The sequence below is a fragment of the Limulus polyphemus genome, unplaced genomic scaffold, assembly GCF_000517525.1.
Source record: "Limulus polyphemus unplaced genomic scaffold, Limulus_polyphemus-2.1.2 Scaffold904, whole genome shotgun sequence".
Taxonomy (NCBI): Eukaryota; Metazoa; Arthropoda; class Merostomata; order Xiphosura; family Limulidae; genus Limulus; species Limulus polyphemus.
This window is the reverse complement of record NW_013666514.1, coordinates 386973-395609: the sequence shown is the minus strand read 5'-3', so window position 1 is coordinate 395609 and position 8637 is coordinate 386973. Positions and strand designations below refer to the sequence as shown.

The following is an 8637-nucleotide window of genomic DNA, read 5'->3' as shown; positions in this document are numbered from 1 at the left end:
ATAGCACTGGGGTCTCGTTAAATGACAACCATCACAGCAGATTAGCCTGACTGTTAAAATTTGTATACAGAACCGGGCTCTGGTTAACTGACAACCATCACAGCAGATTGGTCTGACTGTTAAAATGTATCTATAGCATTGGGGTCTAGTTAAGTAACAACCATCACAGCAGATTAGCCTGACTGTTAAAATTTGTATACAGAACCGGGCTCTGGTTAACTGACAACCATCACAGCAGATTGGGGTGACTGTTAAAATGTATCTATAGCATTGGGGTCTAGTTTAGTAACAACCATCATAGCATATTGATCTTACTGTTAACATTTATCTATAGCATCAGAGTCTAGGTAACTGATAACCATCATAGTAGGTTGATCTGACTGTTAAAGTTTATCTAAAGCACCGGGGTTCTAGGTAACTGACAACCATAATAGTTGATTTGTCTGACTGTTAAAATTTATTTATAGCACTGGGGTCTAAGGAAATGATAACCATCACAGCAGATTGGTCTGACTGTTAAAATTTATCTATAGCACTGGTGTCTAATGAAATGATAACCATCACAGCAGATTGGTCTGACTGTTAAAATTTATCTATAGCACCAGAGTCTATTTAAGTGACGACCATCGTAGTACGTTCATTCGTCGGTGAAACACAGCAACTAAATGCTTCTTTTGGCCGGATGATTTTATTTTTCAATAGTTGTGATATCAAAATACAATACACACTCATAAACGTACAAATGTTTTTTTTAGTCTTCTTCAGGGCCGGCTACATTCCGATTCACGTGGAAAAATCTCATGGGGAGAGCACGCGGAGACCGATTCTTATCAATCACGCTCACCTCAGCACAACCTGATGCATATTCTCGTCAACCCCCTGCAGGGAAATGCCGTCCTGATCGGCCCTTTAGTGTCATTTTTATGGGCTTCCCACGGCCCAGGAATGTTTCTTTTGTCCGCCAGGTAGCAGGACGGACTGATAACTGATCTTCACGCTAGCACGTCAACACTAGCACTCGGGATGAATGACGAGATAACTGTTGTCATCTTGTTTTCGTGTCGCAACCAGGGTCATACCACTGCCAGTGGTATATCGCCATCTAACGGCAATCAGCTGCCTCCATGGTTTTCGAAAACTGTGACTGATATGACCAACCTCGGGGTAGTAGGTGGCGGAGCTTTTCTAAAAAAAAAAACTATATTAATTCTGTAAATAACGTGATGTTTCTACCAGCTAATAGCGATTGATCGAAACGTTATTAGTTTATATTTCTCTTTCCTCGATTATAATATCAACATGTAGCTTCATGGGCGTCCGCAGAAATTTTTCCAGGGAAGGGCAAAGTTATCCGGGGTGGGGGGACAAAGTAGTGTGAAATGAATACAAAAAATCATATATATATATGCCGAATGAATAAAGAAAGAATTTTGTTTCTCATTTTCCAAGGGGGCAACTGCCCCCCCCCCCCTGCGGACGCCCATGTGCAGCTTTTATTGTAAGTTTGACTTGTAAAATAAAAGTAGATAAATACATCAGAGCATATTATAATTTCTCTGTGATTTAAAATTACATCAAGTAATATCAACCATACATTAGTTGACAATATTTTCAAACTCTCAGTGCTGCTTTTCTAAACATTTGTTTCAAGCCACATGAAATAACAAATAAGCCTTGCTCATGGCAATCAGGTGTAACTTGAGTTTTGTTATTTACCGAGTTGAAAATTCTAATACCATATGCTGTATAGTTGGAAGGCTCGTTTAAACGTTTCATAGAAAGCATAACTGATCCAGACTGATAAAACTATTTACATAAAGAAAAGCGTGTTTTCTTCTGCTAAGGTTTAAAGTTATGAGGGCGATCGATCTACATTAGGCAAGTTTGCCCTGTGTCCCTTCACAACAGTTCAAATACAAGTCTTCGATGCTTTTTTCGGGACATCTTATGTTCCTGAAGTCTACTGTACATTCTTTTAGGACATCTCATGTTCCTGAAGTCTACTGTACATTCTTTCAGGACATCTCATGTTCCTGAAGTCTACTCTACTTTCTTTCAGGACAGCTCATGTTCCTTAAGTCTACTGTACATTCTTTTAGGACATCTCATGTTCCTGAAGTCTACTGTACATTCTTTCAGGACATCTCATGTTCCTGAAGTCTACTCTACTTTCTTTCAGGACAGCTCATGTTCCTTAAGTCTAATCTACTTTTTTTCAGGACAATTCATGTTCCTCAAGTCTACTCAACTTTCTTTCAGGACATCTCATGTTCCTTAAGTCTAATCTAATTTCTTTCAGGACATCTCATGTCCCTTAAGTCTAATCTACTTTCTTTCAGGACAACTCATGATCCTCAAGTCTACTCAACTTTCTTTCAGGACATCTCATGTTCCTTAAGTCTAATCTACTTTCTTTCAGGACAACTCATGTTCCTCAAGTCTACTCAACTTTCTTTCAGGACATCTCATGTTCCTTAAGTCTAATCTACTTTCTTTCAGGACAACTCATGTTCCTCGAGTCTACTCTACTTTTTTTCAGAACAATTCATGTTCCTCAAGTCTACTCAACTTTCTTTCAGGACATCTCATGTTCCTTAAGTCTAATCTACTTTCTTTCAGGACATCTCATGTCCCTTAAGTCTAATCTAATTTCTTTCAAGACAGCTCATGTTCCTCAAGTCTACTCAACTTTCTTTCAGGACATCTCATGCTCTTGAAGACAATTTTGCTTTCCTTTTGGATAATTTACACCTCTAACATTTTATCTAAGTGTGAACAACTTATTTTTATTAATATTTCGTGAAATCTAAGTTGAACAATGACATTTTCAGTTAGAATAATATAAATTATCTAACATTATAAAGAATAAATCTATACGCAAATGTATATATGTTAGGGAAAAACTCCAACTGTTTATCACAATATTGCTACTAGAAGAATGCAGGAATAATGGATGCATAACACGTGAGGAGATCCAGAAAAACCACAAAGAACACTCTTATCGATTGATACAAAACTCGTCTATCAGGTAGCAGTTTGACAACTTTTAATTCTACATAACTTTTTGAATATTTTATTTCTCAGAACAAAAAAAAAAACTTTTTGTTTAGCAATGTTGAAAGGTGTAAACCAAAATTTATTAAGATCCTTTATTCTTAATCAATTGTTATTTTTTAGTGCAAAGCTAAACAATGGGCTATGGACACGCTGCCCACTGGAAGGAATCTAACCCTGAATTTTAGCATTGTATGTCCATAAACTTACCGCTGCTCCACCGGGGGACAATACTTAATCAGACACAATATTGTAAATAGCTTGTAAGTAACTTAATACATAATCACATGTTTCCATCAACTTACATTTTCTCCTATGTTGTTGTTTTCCATATTCTTTTGAACTCCATTTTTTCAGTCTTTGTTTTTCAGTGGGTAGATATTGTGTTATTACTGTATTTAGTTTGTTTGGATTCTATTAAAATATATATACATGAAATTCTTAATTGGTCTTTCTCATATTAGTGGAGAAGTGCGAAAATGAAAACAAATATATTAGTAATGCACTTGTAACTAAAATTACAAACTGTCTTAACTTAAGACGTTATGAATTATGCCCCCAAGTTTAGACCAGATAAAAAAACAGTCTTTTAAAATTGACCAATATTTATGGGGTTTTTTTCATTTAAACTATCAGTAATAATACGATAAACAGTTGTACCATATACTTTGTTTTCCCTGTGAATAAATTACCACTGCATTAAGAGACCATATCCAAGTTCGCCCAATGTTTTGTATTTCTAATTGTCTCAGGAGTTACCGGCTGCTTATTAATTTATTTTTATCTGAGATAATGAACTCGTTACGTAATAATAATAACTGATTAATTTCTAACAGTCAACTCATCTCTAATCAACAGAATAACTACCATTTAATATAGACATTTAATAAAGTTAAAGCGTTTGAGGGCATAATAAACAGGCGGGATAGGTAACTGACGTCACAGTGGAAATATCACGTCATATATTGTCTGAAACGTCGTTCGTTTTATATTTTAGCAGTACTAACATCGATAACCCATGTAAGTACAAACAGATAGATAAGATATGTATGACTGTCGTGTATGTAGGAAATACAATAATAACATAATACGTCTTTAGGTTGAGATAAGTCTGAAAACATGGTTAACATTTACCACTAGCAGTAGATCAAAGCACGTTACGCTTGCTGTTTTTTTAGCATTATGCACTAATGTGACAACGCACAATATTAACTGCTGTTAGTCAGAGAAGAGAAATAACATGATCATTAAGCAAGACAGAAGGATTAGATAGATAGATAGATAGTGAGTGTTTTCTTATAGCAATGCCACATTGAACTATCTGCTGTGTCCATCGAGGAGAATCGAACCCCTGATTTGAGCGTTGTCAATCCGAAGACTTACCGCTGTCCCACCGGGGGACAGAGAGTGAATGAGTGAGAGAAACGCATTTCGAAACACAACACCCGATTGCGCTGCTGATAGAGGCTAACAATAATAATAAAAAACAGTAAGTGAGTGAGAGAAACACATTTCGAAACACAACACTCTCTTGCGTTGATGACAGATGTTAATAATAAAAAAACAGGGAGTGAGTGAGAGAAACGCATTTCGAAACACAGCACTCGCTTGCGCTGCTGATAGAGGTTAATAATAAAAAACAAAAACCAGGGAGTAAGTGTTTTGTTTATTTGAAGTTAAGCACAAAGCTACACAAAGAGCTATCTGTGCTCTGCTCACCACGGGTATCGAAACCCTGTTTCTAGCGTTTTAAGTCCGCAGACATGCCGCTGTGCCACTGGGGGGGGGGGGGGAGGGAGAGTAACGCACTTAGACACACAACACTCTCTTGCGTTGCTGATAGAGGTTAATCATAAAAAATACAAGGTCTGGTCGATACAAAATCACGAGTTCGACTTTTTTTTTTGTAACCTGTAAGAGTAGCCTAAACGGAACATTTTTGAGATTATGCCTTACTTATCTGTTGGACCATGTACTGGTTTGAGAGTAAAACATTTTACCAACAACAAGTATACAAACACACACATTCAGACTAGGTCTGATACAGTAAAGTTCTACTACTTAGTTCCCTTGCTCGTGTGAACGCCCGCCTTCACTATCAGGAGATCTAACACAAAAGAGCCGTAGGGCCGGACCTTTTTCACGTAACTTGTCCACTCGCACTGCGTACGTGATACCAACTTGTAGACACTGCCTTTACGTTCACCACAAACCGAAATAATTTCTCCCTGGTGTCTCTCTTGTAGAACACCAGTTGCAATACATTAGTTCATAATTCTTGGTCTTTCTTAGTTCGCGCGAAATTGGATGATGCATAGTCCTAGAAGAATATATTATCTATTCACAGAATCTTCTAAATAACGTGTCGTTGTTGTTTTTTTAACATTAGAAACACCAGCTGGAACGTTTCGTAATCGATAATATAAAAACAAAAGCTGTCCTAAATTTATCAATTATTAAGCAATTAGTTCGCAAGATTTGTTTGTTTGTAATTAAGCACAAAGCTACCCAATGGACTATCTGTGATCTGCTCACCACGGGTATCGAAACCCAGATTCTAGCGTTGTAAGTCCGCAGAAGACATACCGCTGTGTCACTGGGGGGGGGGGGCAGTTCGCAAGAAAACATAACATAAATTTATTCAGATAAACTTATATTAATAATATGTATATGTGTGTGTGTATATGCGCCACTTATGCGTAGTTGACAAAACACCGATGACGAAACTGGCAAAAATACCATGGGAGTCGTAAATCAGCCCAGTTTTCTTGGCCACTCCTTAGTTTTCAGAGGAGACTGCAGAGCGCGTGGCGACCTTCCCCGCACTTAGTGCTTATCTGTAACGAGCTTTGGCATAGGCTTTCTCACCTCGTGTGAGGATTAAGGGATGGCCGAGATAAGAGGTCACGTGGATGTAAAGGACAACAACAACAAACGTCTCTAAGTATATATATAGTAGACGATGGCATCAAATCGGGGAATTAATTTTGAATATCACAAGGAAGTCCTGAGCTCATCGCAAAAACATAGCGATGATTTCGAAGGAACACTGACGTCACTACTTATTTTCAAATCTTATCTCTCCTTTGTCGGCACGTAGCCCCTTGCAGTCTCTTCACATAATCCTCTCTTAGTACTTAGGACGTTGACTTAAGGACTGTCGTTTCTAAATGCTTACGTTTGAGCACGCGAGGGGTGAGGTAGGCCGCGTGGATGACCAGTTCCCTCCACCACAGATTCAGCAGCACCACATCTGGCTGCCAGACCTAGGGAAAGTGAGAAGCAAGTCGGCCGTGGCAACCCGCCGACTGTGACAGCCAGGCAGGCAACGCCTAGGTCGGGTTTCTTGGAGCTATTTCGTAGCCTGATCACTGTTCTGATTTTAAAGTTCAACCAATGACTTCTTCGAGATCTGTCTTCCTTCACTCGTATTTTCGTACTTGGTTCTAATTTCTTTTCATGTTCATCTCGCTTTATGAGTTTCTTTATGACTGCACTGAACATACCGTATTTCATAGAAACAAATGCCCTTAGAATGTTGTGTGCTAGTGAGAACGGAGTAGCTATAAACTCCTTCTAAAAAGAAAGCTACTTTATATAGTAAATATTAACCTTTTTATTTGTACTAGTTTGTTTCAGATTGTCTTTACAATATTTACGTTAAAATGTTTCATGATAATTAACTTATAAAGAGTTTTCTTCCTCTATTAGTTTCTTTATGTCGTTTGTATCGTTATAAATATTTTTCTCTTTTACATTTATAATTAATTCATTGATCCTATATTTTTTATCAGTATTAATTCCACACTATATTCGATAACGGATACATTTATAATTAATTCATTGATCCTATATTTTTTATCAATATTAATTCCACACTATATTCGATGACGGATACATTTATAATTAATCCACTGATCCTATATTTTTTATCAGTATTAATTCCACACTATATTCGATAACGGATACATTTATAATTAATCCATTGATCATATATTTTTTATCAGTATTAATCCCACACTTTATCCGATAAAGATATATTTTTAGATAATTTATTGATCCTGTATTTTTTTCTCATTATAAATTCCACAATTTCTTCGATAAGGGTTATATGTTTTTTATTATCTTATCGGCTCCGTATTCTTTTCACATTATATCACACACACACATCTTCATTATTAATCGTAACATGTGTTTATCTTTTCTTCTTTGGGTGGCATTCAAGATATCTCGGCATGGCCAGTGGTTATGGCGCTTGACTCGCCGTCTGAGGGTCGCGGGTTCGAATCCCCGTTACATCAAACATGCTCGTCCTTTTAGCAGCTGTGGGCGTTATGATATGACGGTCAATCCCATTATTCGTAGCCCAAAAGTTGGCGGTAGGTGGTGATGACTAACAGGCTTCCCTCTAGTCTTTCACTCCTAAATTAGGGACGGCTATCTCAGGTAGCTCTCGTGTAGCTATGCGCGAAATTTGAAACAAACCAAAACCATCAGCAGCAGGCTTATTACGCTAAAATTTGGAGTTGGACACAGCACAGATAGTTTATTGTGCATCTTTGTGCTTAAAAAAAACAAAACAGCTTCTTCATGTTAAGTCTTTTTATGAACCAAAAATATTTTGTCTTTGCATTCATAACTGTTTCTTTTTTCTTTTCGTCTATTGAATAAATAATATTCTTGGTATTTATTATTATTATTTTGTCATTTTCTTTTTGATATATAAATTATTCTATTGTTCTACAATTTGTCTTGGTAATTTACTATTTATTTATGTTACATACAATATATTCTCCATGTCTAATGCATATGATATATTATCATACTTGTCTCTTTATAAATTACGATTTTTTTAATCCTAAACTTTGTGGTTGTTAAGAGCTCTACCTATTTACTCGATTGGAAATGAAATAATTGAATAATTCCTCCTATCTACAAAGGCAGTTTTTAAACTTTTTTTTTAAAATGAAACTTGTTAATCCTTTAAGGCATAAGAGAAACATAAAATCATTATATAATGATCATGTTGTTTTATAATCACAATCCAATTATGCTTGTTTAGGTGTCATTATACGAGATAATTGAAAAAAATAATATATATAGAAGATAATTGGTGGATAAATATAATAAAATCATAATTCTAAGAAACGATGTTGTGGTGGTCATTATGCTTTTCTTTCTTGATCATCATGAAGTATAAAAACCTGGATGAATGACATGAAGAATTGTTTGCCCGGTCGTAAACCCAGATGTAGGTTTGGACGTGATTGGTAGAGCCAGGTCTAGTCCTCCATCCACAGATAAATCAAAGTTTAGACTGAAATATCCAGGAGGTCATAAGGCATAACGAAAATTATTAGTTAACACTTTGTTAACTATGTAGGAGGTCATAAGGCATAACGAAAATTATTAGTTAACACTTTGTTAACTATGTAGGAGGTCATAAGGCGTAACGAAAATTATTAGTTAACACTTTGTTAACTATGTAGGAGGTCATAAGGCGTAACGAAAATTATTAGTTAACACTTTGTTAACTATGTAGGAGATCATAAGGCGTAACGAAAATTATTAGTTAACACTTTG

The 8637-nt window shown here is 36.3% G+C and overlaps 1 long non-coding RNA gene across 1 annotated transcript in view; it reads left to right on the top strand.

Moving 5' to 3' along the window:
- LOC111086181 overlaps positions 1-8637 on the top strand; it is a 22112-nt gene that overhangs the window by 1187 nt on the left and 12288 nt on the right. The window contains exon 2 of the long non-coding RNA XR_002610935.1: positions 4601-4602. This is a non-coding gene — a long non-coding RNA (uncharacterized LOC111086181). The remainder of the gene's footprint in view (positions 1-4600; positions 4603-8637) is intronic.